This window comes from Argentina anserina, chromosome 7, assembly GCF_933775445.1.
Source record: "Argentina anserina chromosome 7, drPotAnse1.1, whole genome shotgun sequence".
NCBI classification, from domain to species: Eukaryota; Viridiplantae; Streptophyta; class Magnoliopsida; order Rosales; family Rosaceae; genus Argentina; species Argentina anserina.
In genome coordinates this window covers 13,582,527-13,598,868 of record NC_065878.1, presented here as the reverse complement: position 1 = coordinate 13,598,868, position 16,342 = coordinate 13,582,527, and the positions used below count along the sequence as shown (strand labels likewise).

Below are 16,342 nucleotides of genomic sequence, written 5' to 3'. Positions count from 1 at the left end.
TCGCATGCCTAGGTTGCATGGTGCACACATCGTTACCTCGGTAAAAACCATGTCAAGCAAAATAAAACCTCTTGGGTAAAAACAAAAGCTTGATCGAAGGGAAAAAGAGCACAACACACCGTTTACATTTGATAACATCATGTGAGGTAGACTCTCCCTGATTAGTGTCATAATCATGGAGTACGAAGAATAACGTTTACAATGTTCATTATATGCTTCTCAAATGTAGTCTTGGGCTAATGATTAATCATTAATCTAGCCACACATCCTTAGATCATACATACTATACTTAGCCAAAATTAGATCTTAGGAATCAAGATTTCATAACAACTCAAAACAAGAGTTTGCAATGAAAATCAGATTCTCGGGTAGAATGACATTCACTCACTTAAACGGACATAACTTCTTCGTCAAAATAGATATCAGTGAACCGTAAAATGTTTTGGAAAGTAGACACACGTGGCTTTCCAATGACATAAAGTTCACTACCCAATTCAACCGGAGCAGTTCACAGTGCACTGTCGAAGTTGACTGACTTGTAAATTTCCGAACAGAACTATCCTACTTTGCTAAAATGGCCATAACTCACTCAATATGATAGCTATGAACAAATGGTTGGTGTCCTTGGAAATTCGACACATAGATCTTTTCAACAGTACCAATTTCACCATATTTCATTGAGCGGACTGTCCTATAAGTCACGTTGAAGTTGACCTACGAAACTAGACAGATTCTAATTTGTCACATTCAATGTGTCTTTCACAAAGGAATGGGGGAATGGACCGATGAATGACTGATTTTGGTCCGAGACGGAACCGTACGCATCATTTACGCTACCAGTGTCGACTGCTACACCAAGCCGTACGTTGATGTTGCTGGAGCTGCTAACGGCGTTGGTGTGGATAGGATTTGTATTGGTTCACTAAGTGTAGAATTAAACTCATGTCAAAGGAGCAATGCAAGTCCAATAACAATGCATAGGCGCATAGTTAATCACATCATAATGAAAGCAATAGTGTCCCAACAACACTTACATATATGAATCTATAGCTCATTGAATCTCTTCATCATCTTTACTTAGACGGAATAGAGAATCAAGAATTAGCTTTCATATGAACACATATGGGTATGAGTTCTTGCAATCGATTATACTATGTTCTCTCGAACGTCGCAATCTGATTACATAAGCTCTCCGTGGTCTGGAGGCATTTAAAGTCCCACGAGCACTCTCATATTTGCATCAAGATCCCTTTACAGATATGAAATGACCACTATCATATGCTACAAATCAGTTTCATGGACACTATTATTGATCAAGTAGCGGAAATCAATTATGTCCATAACGAGAGAATATAACTCATCGTAGTCAATACTAGGATAATGAGACAATCTTTGCGCCATAAGTTTTGCAAATATTGCATGACTTCATCTTTCTCATTACACTTACGAACAACGACCAACATAACAAGTCTAGTTCAACTTGTATTAATTCTTTCCACTTCGGTCAAGTTGCTTTTCGTTGATGCTTTACAACTGAATAAGAGCATAAGCGAATACATCATCAATCATGGGAGATCAATCCATTAACATACGCGCGCGCTTTATATGATCAATTTCAGAGATTTCTATTCTTCTCTAACATAAACAAAAGGAGTATGTAGCGTCCCACATAAACTTAGTTGATACACATGTTTAGACAAGTCTCTTGATGATGGGCGAAATACTTGTGCCTATGCACCTTGCTTTTTTCTGGTTTTGATTCCAGAGAATAATAGTCTCCCCCCCCATCTAGGTAGGAGCCAAGACCAAAGCTATGACCCTTACTAGTCTATCTTTGCGTTTTCCGCCCTTGTTTTGTGGTGCAATACCACTGGCGCCGATAACACCACAGCGTACAATGGTGTCATCGCCGGCTTCCTTCCCACTGTCAGGGATGGTGCCAACGGTGCTAGGACAAGGTCATATGAAATTCTCTCATATTCTGAGAGTTCCAACCTTACCGGCACATCACAACATTTATGTGCGACCTCGTCACTTTCGCAATATCGGTAAAGTCATTGAGCATCGAATCTTTGACTTTCTAGAAGTCGATAATGCGTTTTAAATTTGCTCATTTTGAGTAGTACAGGATCTTAATGAGACATAGTGTCACACCACGTCAATTCTTGGCGTTAAAACCGGAATGAGAGCATTCCATATCTCCCCTAACGACAGAAAGTATGTCTTATCAAAGTGACCGTCTGCTAATATCGCAGAATAGAGATTCACGGTTGTAGATTGGAAATAGCGGATAAGTGTTGGTGATTCATAAATCATAACCAACCAGAATACTTAATCGTTTCAAGTAGTCCCATTGAGATAACTACAATAGATGCACATAAACAACTTTAACCAAAAAGGCGTTTTAGTGAAAAGAACGTTGGGACCGTATCGAGTAACCATCTGGTACGCACTAAAAGCTTGGCAAGTTGTGGGTCTGAAATGAATAAGTGTCGCTGCATGCAACATCATTACATATCCCCATGCAAAATTCGGCAGGTTAGTACCCATAACCAAGTCTGAGCTCTGCTAGATCGTGCAGTGAATGAACATGAGGAAAAATATGTTCAACGACGATCCCAGTAGACATGCAAAACAAAATCATCAAAGTCGTAGAGGTGAACTCTCCAACGGTATCCAATCAAATAGATTCGAGAGGATGGGAAGGGTGGTGAGCCCTTAGTATGATGATCATAGCTAAAACTTTAGCAAATGCAGCGTTTCTTGTGGATAACAAAGCAATGTGTGACCAACGCGTCGATGCTCTTAACCTATACCATAAACATACCGAAAAATGTCCGCATTCGATTAGATAGGGTCCACTAATGTCACCTTAAATACTTTTAAGAATAAAATGTTCTCGGTTGGAGCCTTAGCAAAGAATGATTTCTTGAAATCTAGCAAGCGAACAAGCATTGCAAAATAAGCGATGGGCATCAAAGATTGCCATGGAGGCCTTAAAAAACACGGGAGGCATCACAAGCTCCTGTGAAAGAGGGGATGCCGCCACCGATGGCCTGAATGCCATTGAGCCGCCGAGAGGGGCAAACTCGGCCTCACCATGCATGGCACGGATAGGCACGACCTCACCGTGTGGAGCACGGATGAGATGATCCTCCAATCGCTTCGTGAACATGAAAAATGGATGTTCATGTGAATTTCAAAGAACTCGAATCATCATATCTCGTTCAAAATGACCCAAAAATGATCATGTCAAAACCAAGGAGACAGAAAAACCGAACCCATGATTCAAAGAATCTTGAGTTACATAAAGTTACTGCTGCAGGCAAGCAAAGTTATGTCCGCAGGCTAACAAAGCTACTGTCTAAGCTTGAAAAAGCTACTGTTACTGTCAAAGCTTGAAAAAGCTACTGTCAATAGAATCTAACAGATTAATTCCTCTCCATTCTTAACACAAATATCAAGATGAAAATTCATCATTGACATGTAGAGCCTTTAAAAACTTAGCAAGACACGAAGATATAAAACACAATCTCCGCACAAGATCCGTAAAACAACTACCTGCGTCGTAGGACAATGTGGGTGGTTACGCAATTAGCAAGACACTTGATTTCACGGCGTGACATGCTCAAAATAAAATTAAGAGAGTCAACGACGCAGTGAACGTCTCTAGATAATACGTCATAGGATATTGTAAGAGGGGGGATTGAAACAAATGTGCAATCCCATCGAGTGTATCCCATGGCAATAGAACTACATTCTTCAACTTAAGAGTTGGAAAAACATGGTATGATCTACGTGCATGTATGATTGATGTCTCACATAAATCTCGCCCTAAGTTTGTGATGGCTTAAATATTCTTAAGCTTTTCCTATACAATAGAGAACAGTGGGCTTCAGTTCTCCTGAAATCAGTTGAATATATATGTACGTATATTTGATTTCCTTGTTCTAAATATTATGACTGTTTTCAATTGGTTGAAATCATATTAAATCTTTTTCCTGGGAATAACTTTCCAATTGTCATAGATGAGTGGTTTAGTTGCACCTCTCTTATTGCTAAATATACCTCCATCAATTCTTTTTTTTAACTTCCAATTTTACCCCTTATCATCACTATCTACACCTCATATTTTTCTTTTTGTCGTAATATTGTTCTTCTCCGTCATTTCTAGAATTATTAAAAATAAATGGGAAGGTAAATTTTTTTTTAAAATTGAATTAATAATCAACAATCAGTTGGAAATAAAAATTAGATTATCTATTGCAATTGTTCACAAATCATTGAAAACCCAAAATTTTGAAACTTTCACAAGATTCTAACTACGATTAGATCAAGCTTGCAACTTTTGTATTATGTTTTCATAGATCGATATGTTTATTTTACGATCCATGTTTTTGATTAAAGACTCATTACCATAATTTTTATCCATCTCATTTGCCACTCTATTTGTGTGGATATTTTCATTAAAAGACTTATCATTTATTCCATCTTAATGTTTTTTAACATGAAAGATAAATTAAGATTTTTGAAATTATCAAAAATTTAAGAGGCCTATATAGCAATTTAAGAGGTGCAAATAGAATATCGTCCATCATAGATTCATGAAAAAATGCTATAAACACCCAAAAACAATACAAAAAATAATATACTAAATGACGTGGCACATGCCACAACATCATCTTAAAACCTAATATTTTTTTCAGCTTGTATTTTTATTAAATTTTGGTCTTGTCCTAAAACCAAAAAAAGTCAACAAAAAAAAGAAAGAAAAAAGAAAACTAAGAGGTTGATCATCTCTAGACTTCCATTGATTCCCAAAACCAAGATCATGGATATCATGCCTCAATAATCCACAATCTCAACTGAGAGGTTGATCATTAAATCAAATTTTTTATAAATAATCTACACTCTCAACTAAGAGGTTGATCATTGACCATATTTTAAAAACCTATAAGGCTATAATGATCATTCTTGATGATCAGGATAAAATAATCATCTTTGATGAGCTTCAGATTTCCGTGATAGATATTTCATGGACATGCTGTACATGGTTTGATAGTTTGAATGATTCAAAATAAAACCTTGACGATCTGATTACCGTTAAGGTCTTTTACTCAGATTAGGAATTTAATTTATTATTGTTAATATTACTTAATTAGTCTATTCAAAAGAGAGAGAAAACATATGCTGGAATCTATTAATTGAGAGTGATGAGGGATGGTAGATGAACGCATAGGATGTCATGTCATTTGGTATTAGATTTTTGTAAAGGGATTGTTTTGGTGGGCGTAGCACTTTTCTAGATTCATTAGTCCTAGAGCATATTTAGTAAGGTTAACTATATTTTAGTTAAATTTCAACTAAAATATTTTGAAAGTCATTTTAGCCTTTCAATTTAAAAAATGTGTCAACATCAATTCTCTTTATTTTAGTTTTATTTGAACTTAAAGTATTAATCACATGACTAAAAAATATTTTAAACTTCTTATAAAAAAATCACATTTAATACATGTAATTATAAAAAAGGCAAGCAAGGTTCGAAAATTATAAAAACGTTATCTTTTAAATATCATGAAATTTACAAATTGCCACTGGCATATTAATTTCTCTAAAACAATATCTAAGTTGCGTTGATTTTTTCCACCAAAAAAAAAAGGATGCGTCGTAAATGTCGGAAGCATGGTCAGAGGCACAAGGATGGCATCAGAGGGGACATGCCAAGGTCGGAGGCGTGAGGATGGCGTCGGGGGTGCAAGAACACAGGGACGCGGGGACTTGGCGTCAGATGTTGAAGGAGGGGCCGGTTTTCAGTTTGGTTGGAAACACGGGGATGAAGAGGAGAGGTGGTGGTTGCGGATTTGAAAAGAATCATGATCCAGATTGAAGAAGATGGAGGCTGGTGGTGAAAAGATTCTCAGATCTGGAGAAGATGATTAAAGGGTGCCCAAAGCAGTTTTATGGGTGCCCTATAGGAAGTTCTTGTGTTTTTTTGGAGAATTGGGACTAATCAACGTTGTACCTCTTGTGTTTCCAATTTGGTACGATGTCTCTGATATATCAGTCATATTACATGTTACACTACCCATCACATTATCAATCACACTAACTTTGTGCTGTGACAGGTAGTGTGATGGGAAGTGTGACAGGTAGTGTGATAGGTAGTGTGAAAAGTAATGTAATAGGTAATGTGGTTGAGGGTGTGACATCACATTAATTTCAATATTTGGATCGTATGAATTGATTTGAGAAGTTCAAAATTACATTAGACAAATGTTTATTATTTCTAGTCATTCTTCTTCTTGTCACAACAGTCACATAAAACAATGTGACAGCGGTGTGACAAGTAGTGTGACAGTGTAGTGTGACAGCAGGTGTGACAGGGGGTGTGACAGTTAGTGTGAAAAGTAGTGTAACATGGGGTGTGACAGTTAGTGTGACATGAGGTGTCATAGGTAATGATATGTAGTGTGACAACAGGTGTGACATGTTGAGAGAAATGTCTAAATAAGCAAAATTATGTTAAAATTTAAAGGATCTTGGTATGAGTATGCTCAGAATGAAGATAATAACAAGAGTTAGAAAGCCTCGAGCTCCGGTTTCACCGGAATTGCATGGAGCACCACCATGGACGTCAACAGCCCCTTGCAAGGAATGCTGACAGTCCCACTTCCAGATTTCCCCTTGAAACTGAGATGGAATTGTGTAGCCAAGATTAGAGAATGATTATGTCGAAAATTCAGCATAACCTCCTTTAAAATTGGACTACCTCAAAACCTGTGTAGGAAATAACACACTTCTAATAATAATCCCAACATTTCTCTGAACTGCAAGACCTTTTGTCCTTCACCTCAACTACTCTCTAACAACCACCAATGATCACAATATCTCATTTAACTCCACAAATAATATCTAATACAACATTAATTTATATATAACTCATATAAGCAACCTGCAAGCGCACTTGATGATTGAGTGGATATGCCCTTGACGTGAGTATTGCACCGACCTTAACAACGCTAGCCTGGGCAAAATAGAAAACTAAATAGCCCCGAGAAAACATGGAAAATGTGAGATAAACTCAGGAAGAGGACAAAAATAATTCAATTGTAAAAATTGTTCCGAAATAAAACTTAATTTCTTAAAATCATTTCTCTTTCGCAAATTATCTTGCATGCAATTCTTAAAACCTTTCTGGCAAAAATGGATCATTGATTTATAAAACACTTGAATTACTTCAAGTCTTTAAGAACTATATTATATAATAAACTCATAGTAGAAATATGATAATGAAGTCTCATAAAGAAGATGAGGCTGAAAATATGTGTTACTTCTTGAAAACTAGATCTCTGAATAATCTGATAAACTGAAGGCTCTACCAAACTTATGCCCAAAATTAAACTGGTCATGTACCTAAATTGACTAAGTCAAAATTAGCAGAGTGTGGCACACTACTGGTCGCACACGTATGTTGAGTTCGTACTCAACATAGGCAGAGCGAGAGTGAAGGATAACTGGTCGTACACCTGTGCGCATCAGGCAGAGTTGTGGTAACTGGTCATGCCCTTGTGCGCCCACCGATACACAAGCAGAGCGAGGTGGTATACGTGTCGTAAATGAGGAATCTAGATCACTGTATTGCTATATTGTTGGAGTTGGGTACTCGTAAGGTAATTAGAATAGATCTCTTTTCTTTCCTCTGAATATATATGTTGCATATTCCTCATTGATTCCAATGGAATAGCCGAGTTGATAGGGCTTGCCTATGTCTCGGTGATTCCAATGAAATACCGAGTTGCTAGGGTTTGGTGGAGAAGAAGTAAATAACCAACATAATATTAAAAACAAATCTCTTTTATCTCCTTTAATTATAACTATCTTTTATTCCGTACCGTAAAACTCTTATAGCATTTATATCTATAAATTTTCCTTATAAATATAATTATTGTACTTATTAGAAAGCTCAATAAAACTTAAAGGCATGATTGATCGAATAATAAGGAACTCATTAAAGCATTGGGAACCTAATTTGCTTATGAGATATACGTAACTTTACTTTAAGCATAATAAATCCTTATGAAAATAAAATGATTTAATCAAGAAATATAGAGCCAATAAGTAATTACATACACTTCTTTTAAAAACAAAAGTCCAACTCACTGTTTAAGGCCTAAGCCTGACAATGCCCAACATATCCTTTGTGTATCAGAGAATGGAAAGCTACCCATACTAGCTTGATTGACTCTCAAACACTTGTCTCGATCTTTACACATCCTTGAGCTCCTTTATCACATATTAAACTCAGAACAAGTTCAATCTTACTTAATTCAACTTCTTAATGAGTTGCTGAGAGTTAAGTTTACATGCTCGACAACTCACTAAATATCTTGGACCATTTATATTTTGGTCATATTCCACTTGATGCCTTACTTTGCTTTATTGATTATATTACAAGAACTAAAACTAATAACCATTCCCGGGTGTTAACTTCACCTCTTTAGGTTCATTTAGGGATATGGTAATGTAATGACATTCAAGCCTAACATAATAGTTTTATTCATGTCATTCTCTTCTCCAAGCTTGAATGCCAACTATACTTAATATGCCAAAATCATTGAAAGCAACATAACCCGTAAACTCAAACAAATCCATTTTAATTTCCGAATCAACTCACAAAGTCTACCATGTTATAAACCCCCTTAGCTTAACCTTTCACCTTAAAATAAGTGTAACATGCATGCAACATTCCCAATCCTTATCTTCTATTTAGTTTCTCATTTCGGAATATAGTCACGCTCAAATTTAAACTTCTAGATCTTTAAACTATCAACTACATCTTTAAGAGAATTACACATCATTACCATTTCCAATTATTAACCTTTGATTTCAAATTTAATCTGGGAAATGGTAATCTCATAGTACTTAATTTCATATATCAACTTAGGCTATTACTTACCACATCTTGATTTCATTCTTATGTGACAAGTCATGCACGATAATCTTAACCAAATTAAATTCTCCAACCATAATCCACAATATAATTTCCAACTACATTATCAAAAATAGTCCAAATGCTTGAAAATTCTTATCATACATGATCTAAGTAGCACGGACACGCCTCACAGCTCACGTATCACGTGTTCGACACAGACACGGACACAATACACTTGAATACGGTTATTTCGTCTTTTGAGTTTCAAGCAGAGGAAAAAAGATGAATCTCATTCCCACCTCTTCTCAGAAATGAGTCTCTTGCAACCACGACATCCTCCCTAATCGAAAAGAATTATCATTGATCAGGGAACCTCACTTCATCTTATGAGAGTAGAACTAGCTATCTAGCTTACCATGTGGATGTATGAAGCAGATAAAGAATCACCCATGTTGCAGAAGATGCATATATCCATATATATAAGCAACTTACTCTATTTGTATGATATTAGATGAGATTTGAGATGAGGATGAGGGGAAGGAACTAGATCACGATATATAGGATCAAGAAACTAGAGACGATTATGATACTGGCCGGAGCACTGTGTTAGTCTATGCTCTGTTAATTAAAACCAATAAGAAAATGGGAATATGGAGGAGGGTGAATCAAGAAAGACTATGTGGTTGACATGCTCACGTGGGAAGTAGGAGATGATCGGTGGTTGAGGGAATTAGTTTATCATTGTTGTTTGTAAGAGAGAAAAAGAGAGTGCCTAGTGGGAGAGAGATCAACATATCGTGTCCTCGCACATTTGCACCATTTTTTTTCTTTCAAGTATTGTCCTTAAATGGGTGGATCATAAAAAAGTCACATTAGAGTGACCTAATTATAAAAGAGTCATCAATTGTTTGTAAATTATTAAAAAAATCATTGTTTCAAAATCCGTAAAGCGTTACCCCTAAATTTCATAAAATTTACGACTTGCCACTGTTCTCCTCATAACACGAAGAACTGATAGAACAGCAAAAACCAAAAATGCTCCTCTCAGATCTCGTCATCTCCATCCTCTGCAAGCTTAGCTTCAGACCGATCTCATCAAATTGGTGATGTTGTGTTCTTCGTCTCTGATTTAGCTCAACTCGTTCACAATCAGTTACAAACAAGCGATTCCCTCTATCCTTCTTGCACCATTGAGAGCTCCCGGGTGACAACGAGGCTTGGGCGTCGTCATGCCCAACCAGAAGCAGCAACTTCGATCTCAAGGCGGTGACGATCTGGAGCGGCGAAGCGATCTGGAGTGGCGTCATTGACGAGGAGGAGGAAAGGATAGGATGACAATATCACATAACAGCTACAAAGGTTTGTTATTTCTAGTCATTCTTCTTCTTCTTCTTCTTCTTCTTCTTCTTCTTCTTGTCACAACATAGTCACACTACCAAATATAGGTAGTTACACTACCAGATACACGAATAATCATACTACCAGATATAATAACAGTCACAATATCGTTATTGTAACAACCAATGTAACTAGTGTCGTGACTGCAAGTGAGACACCTAATGTAACTGGAGGTGCGACTGCAAGTGCGATTTGCAGTGGACAGCATTATAACTACCAATGTGACCCTTAGTGTGACACATGGTGTGATAATCACACTACCAGTCACAGTGTCCACATTATAACTATCAGTGTGACTAGTAGTGTGACACATGATATGACTATATTCGCTGGGTGCCGAGAGAATTTGTAAATCCACAAAATGATGTCAAAATTTAAAGGAAATCAGTATAATTGTGCTCAAAATGAACTGAGTAGTTAGATTTAATGAGTCTTGGGCTCCGGTTTCTCTAGAAAAACTTGGAGCACCGTCATGGACGGCGGCAACCCCTTTCCAGGGTTTTTGCACCTTATAAAGTGGTTAATTCCTAGTGGATATAAATGTAAAATATCAAATGAAATATGGGAAAAAGATCTTTCCAATGATACCAACCACGCTTAAATCCATCGTCGAACAAAAACATTATGGCCGAAATTTGAAAAAGAAGGAAAAAGAAGAAGAAAAAGAGTGAGAAATGACAAAACAATCAACAAAATATTTAAAAAGTGACTTTTTTCTAATTTTGTATAAAAACCTATTGATTTTTCTCTAATTTTCAATTGAATGAGATGATAACTTATAATTGGATTTTCTCTTTTAACTTTTGTATAATTTAAGATTTAATTTGGTATTAAATAATAATTTGTCCTTTTTTCTAATCATATATATATATATATAAGATTAATATTTAATTAACGTGTCCAAACCGTATTCGTGTCAAAAACAATTTTAATTTATCGTGTCCACTGTCCACCGACGTATCGTATTGTATCTAATACAGAACTCATGTCCGTGCTACATAGTACATGATTGATCGCCAAAAATTCACATTATGAGCATGCCCACACAGAGAATTTCTAAGCATGGGAAATTCCAGAAATTTTATGTATTCATCTCGGCCTTTACAACAAGTTGTACACACCAATTATCCAAAAACATGCTTAATTCAAGTGTAAATTGTCCAAAATCACCAAGTCCATACCATTTCTTTTTCTCTTTTCCAAATTCAGTGAGCGAACCTCTTGCTGTTGCTGTCCTTAGACAAAGTCAGTACCTAATAAGTGACAACAATATCAACAACCATTCATCCATCAATTCGATTTCGTATCACCAATAGAATTAGTCCTTACCTTAATCCATTCAATATGGAAATCAAACCAGCAGTTCCTCTTCCTCAATATGTGCATTCCTGGTTACGTAATCCATCTCAAAACTTCCTCAAATCGTCTAGAAACCATTCCAATGTCTCAAAAATCAATTAGAAATTCAAACGAATGTATCATAACACAATTTAACACAAACAAATGCTCTAAAACGAGAGAGGATGAGGATTACCCATTGGAGACGTTTCTGGAAACCTAGCCGTCACAAGAGGCGGCAGCGGCGGTGATGGCCAAATTCGAAGGCGCACTTAGGATTCGAGTAATTGAGGGGTTCTAACTCTGATTCTGGTAGTGAGGAGGCCTGCTTGTCACCGGAAGTGGGAGATCGAAGGGAGACTGAGCTTAGCCCTCCGGTGATGTTGCTAGCTCGATCTCTAAGCCTCAATGGATGTATAGGCTTCAGCGCTGCACCCTCCTTCATCTCTGAGGTTGAGCGAAGGTGACGGTGTGGCGAGGAATCGCCGAAATGAAGGGTAGAAGCTGGGTTGGTGATGGCGGAGATGCTTAAAGGTGGCGCAAGTCTCCGATTTCTACATAGATAAGATCGGCTTTTTTTTATGAAGGACCGTTTTGTGGTGGTGGTTTGACTGATCGGTGGTCGGAGCTGGTACTGCTGGGATTGGCAAAGGAAGGAAGGAAGGAAGGAAGAAGAAGAAGAAGAAGAGGAAGAAGAGAAGAGGGGATGCGGCTGAGAGAAAAGAGAGCAAAATTAGAAATATTAGGGTGTCACTGCGAAAATACCATATTGCCCTTGCAAAAGCCGTAATCCAATTTCAACGCTTAAACTTCGGTAGATCATAACTTTCGCATACGGTGTCCAAACTAGGCATGTCACATGTCTACGATCTTAGTTCAATGTTCTCTTTGTCTTAAATGAAGGAAAATTTCTCAGAATGTCGACGAAAAGAAGTCAATCTTTGTCGATGCTAAGGGGAGAAGTCAAAGTGAAATACTACTTTAACGATATGATGAATATTAAAAAATACTAATGCCCCAAAATCCTTAAATTAAGAAATATATTTCAAGGGTACAGGGTGTTATAGATATTGCGCCTTGTACGATGTTCAGTTCGGAGTGGGTAGAGTATCAAATGAAAGAGGGGAGAGAGAAATTTTTCAAACGGTACTAACCACGCTCAAATCCATCGTCGAACGACAAAGTTATAGCCGTAATTAGAAGTTTAAGGAAAAATCAGAAGAAGATGAAGAAGAATATTTTAAGAAATGGTAAAACAGTCTGAAAATATTTAAAAATTGACTACTTTCTAATTTTGTCTCAAACTTGTTGACTAGTTTCAAATTTATAGTTAATTGAGATGACTATTTTATAATTGAGAAATACGTGGTGACCCCTTTATAATTTATGATGAAAAATAGTAGCATTATATAATTTGTCTTTAAATTTATTTATAAATTATATATAATTTCATATAAGAAATGTTTTAACTTTAAACTATCTCGTTTTCACAAATCTATCGAGTTAAATATCTCAAAATTAAAGTAAAGTTATAATAAAAAATCTGGTATATCAATTATTTCTAAGAAAAAACTAAATATATTCTCTAAAATAACTAAAAATTATAATGTAAAATCTGTTGAAGATACTCTTAACCCGGTTCTTTAGCAAATTTTCTCTTTCATACTGAAAGATCGATGATTTAATTATGTAGACGATTAGGAGTTCATTGATTATATTTACATTTATTTGTTATAATTAACAATAAAGGACCTATAATATTGTCAACTAGAAAAGAGCGATCGACTTCTTATTCATACAAACGTACATGTCTGAAATTCATTATATGCTTGAGATTACAAGCCAACACACACAAATCTAGAAGTTTAATATATAACTCTAAAAAATCACATGTTACTCATGTATACTTCGGCTCATGTGAACAAAGCTCTCTACTATTGTTGATGGCATGGATTGGATAAGATCATTATCATCATCATCATCTTCTTCTTCTTCTTCTTCACTAGAAAAAAGCGATCGACTTCAATTATTCAGACAAACGTACATGTCTGAAATTCATTATATGCTTGAGATTACAAGCCAACACACACAAATCTAGAAGTTTAATATATAACTCAAAAATTCACATGTAAACAGACTCATGTATACTTCGGCTCATGTGAACTAGTTGAGAGCTTTTTGTTGATGCCATGGATCGGATAAAATCTTCATCTTCATCTTCATCTTTCATCTTCTTCTCTCTCTCTCTCTCTCTCTGTGGTGACAGGAAGAGCTACCACTAATTCACATGAAGCTTTGCTGACTCAACCCCACACATGTCTATCCAATTTTATACTAATCATGATTAGCTTTGTCAATGAATGCTCTCATTAGCTTGGATTATATCCTAGATCGACTGAAATATTTGTATGACTCACCCTTATGCTAAAGAAACAACCAGACATTTTGGTCCTCAATTGAAAGTAGTGTTGCTTTTTATTAAATTAATCTAAAAAAGTAGTGGGTTTAGTGAATTAATTAGGTATTAGCATGGACACTTATTGATTAGGAAGTTAATTATAGATTAGAAAACACACTTTTTGCAATTGAGGAGGAAACATATAGTTGACAGGTGAAAGAAGAAGGACCCAATGCCTTTGATTAGGATCTAAAAGACACTTAAAACTTTTTGATAATTAAAGGCGACGGTTTACTTTACTTGTTGGTTAATGATTATTGTCATTTTCAGACTTTAATTTGATCATCTTTTTCAATCAGGATGACTAGTGTAATATACTTGCGGATAGGGCTAGCGGTTTTTATTTAGTAGTCGGTTGAAGGAAACAAGTTGTTTTTGTTTCGATGCTTTTGGATGAATGAGTTGAGGCAATAGTTTTGTATACATTGATGTAGAACATGACAATTACGTACTAAAGACCCGTTCGTTTCTTTTAGCTGGTTCTTATACGATTGCCATCTAGCTAGTTGCGAATCGACGTACTAACTTATTACAATAGTCTACAAAAGTTGGAGAATCCAAATCAATTAATGATTTGCATATGTAAAATTCATTAGATACAAGGAAATTAACTACCCCTGTTAGATATTCAAGATACTTCACGTGTTGTTTTCTTTTGTTAGTTTCAAGAAAAGCAATTGTAATTTGCCACTCACGTCTTTTTTTTTTTTTTTATAAACATACTTATGTTTTATAAAATTTCTCTGTAGCCTGAATAGTCATTACATACTTCTCCATTGTGACTACGCACAAGACAAGCTGTCATGAGTAAAACTCAAAGCTAGCATGCGGTATAGAACTATTTTTTAGTACTAAGGGACGCTCAATTATTATAACATTTGTCTATTCTACGACTTAAACGAGCATAGTAATAGGCAACAAAATTGTCTAAACTTTCTCTTAGGACTCGTCAATGGGCCGGGCCCGGCCCAGCCCGGGCCTTGAGTGATGGGTCCGGCTGGGCCGGCCCCGGGCCTTAATAAATTTAAATAAGTGGCGGGCCGGGCCTTGCGGGCTTGTATTAGAAAAAAATATAATACTCTAATTAAGGATTTGAAACAATAAAAAATTATTAGAAAACATTCTACAAAAAAGTCACAAATAAATTCTAGTTTGGAAATATTGTCAATCGACACCAATAGATGTGATCGATATATATATTTTAAGGACCCTGTAAAAATTTAATCTAACTCAGACCTCGTTTGCCCGTCAGAATTTTTGGTTAACAAAAAAAAGAGGCGTTTTCACATAATAAAACCATATTGACCGGGGCTTTCCCAAATAGTTTTTCTCGTTGCGACCACACACAATCGGTGACAAAAATTAGGTGATTTTCAAATATGTAAACAGTTTTCCGCATTCGCATCTTGGTAATGGGTCCCCCCTTATGGCATATTAGTGTTGCTTTTGGTTTACCTGAAATTCCGATGGTCAAACGAGGTCCGAATTGGATGAAATTTTAAAATGATCACTAAATATATATACTGATCACATCGGATGGTGTTGATCGATTCCGAGAAGTTTCCTTCATATAGTCACTTCATAATGTGATAGTTTTATTATAAACATAATATAAAGGTTATAATACATTAGTGGACACTTCGGCGATCGACAACTCCAGTTCGAAATATGGTCGATCGACACCAATGGATGTGATCGGTATATATATTTAGGGAACCCGTAAAAATTTCGTCTGTTTTTGACATGGTTTGACCATTCGTACCATCGGTCAACTAAAAAATAGCCGTTTTGACATATTGAAACCCCATTGACGGGGCTTTACCAAATAGTGTTCTTCAGTTCGACCGCGCACGATAGGTAACAAAAATTAGGTGATTTCAGATATGAAAACGGTTTTTGGCATTCGCATATTTATAATAGGTCCTCCCTTAGGGTATATTGTGGTGTTTTCGATTTACTGAAAATTTTGACGGTTAAACGAAGTCTGAATTGGATGAAATTTATACCAATCACATCGGCTAGTGTCGATTGATCCCGATAAGTTTATTTCATATAGTCGTTTCATAATGCGATAGTTTTATTATAAACCTAATATAAAGGTTATGATATATTAGTGGACGCTTCGGCGATCAATAACTCTAGTTCGAAATGTGGTCAATCGATACTAGTAGATGTGATCAGTATATATATTTAGGGAACCCGTAAAAATTTCGTTC

At 36.1% G+C, this 16,342-nt stretch overlaps 1 long non-coding RNA gene across 1 annotated transcript; it reads right to left on the bottom strand.

The window, feature by feature from the left end:
• Positions 1-11,329: 11,329 nt before the first annotated feature.
• LOC126803278 (uncharacterized) lies at positions 11,330-12,334 on the bottom strand. The gene is made up of 3 exons (XR_007673093.1): positions 11,865-12,334; positions 11,660-11,756; positions 11,330-11,583 (listed from the first exon to the last, which is right to left on the bottom strand). It is a non-coding gene; the product is annotated as an uncharacterized LOC126803278 (long non-coding RNA).
• Between the last annotated feature and the right edge of the window lie 4,008 nt (positions 12,335-16,342).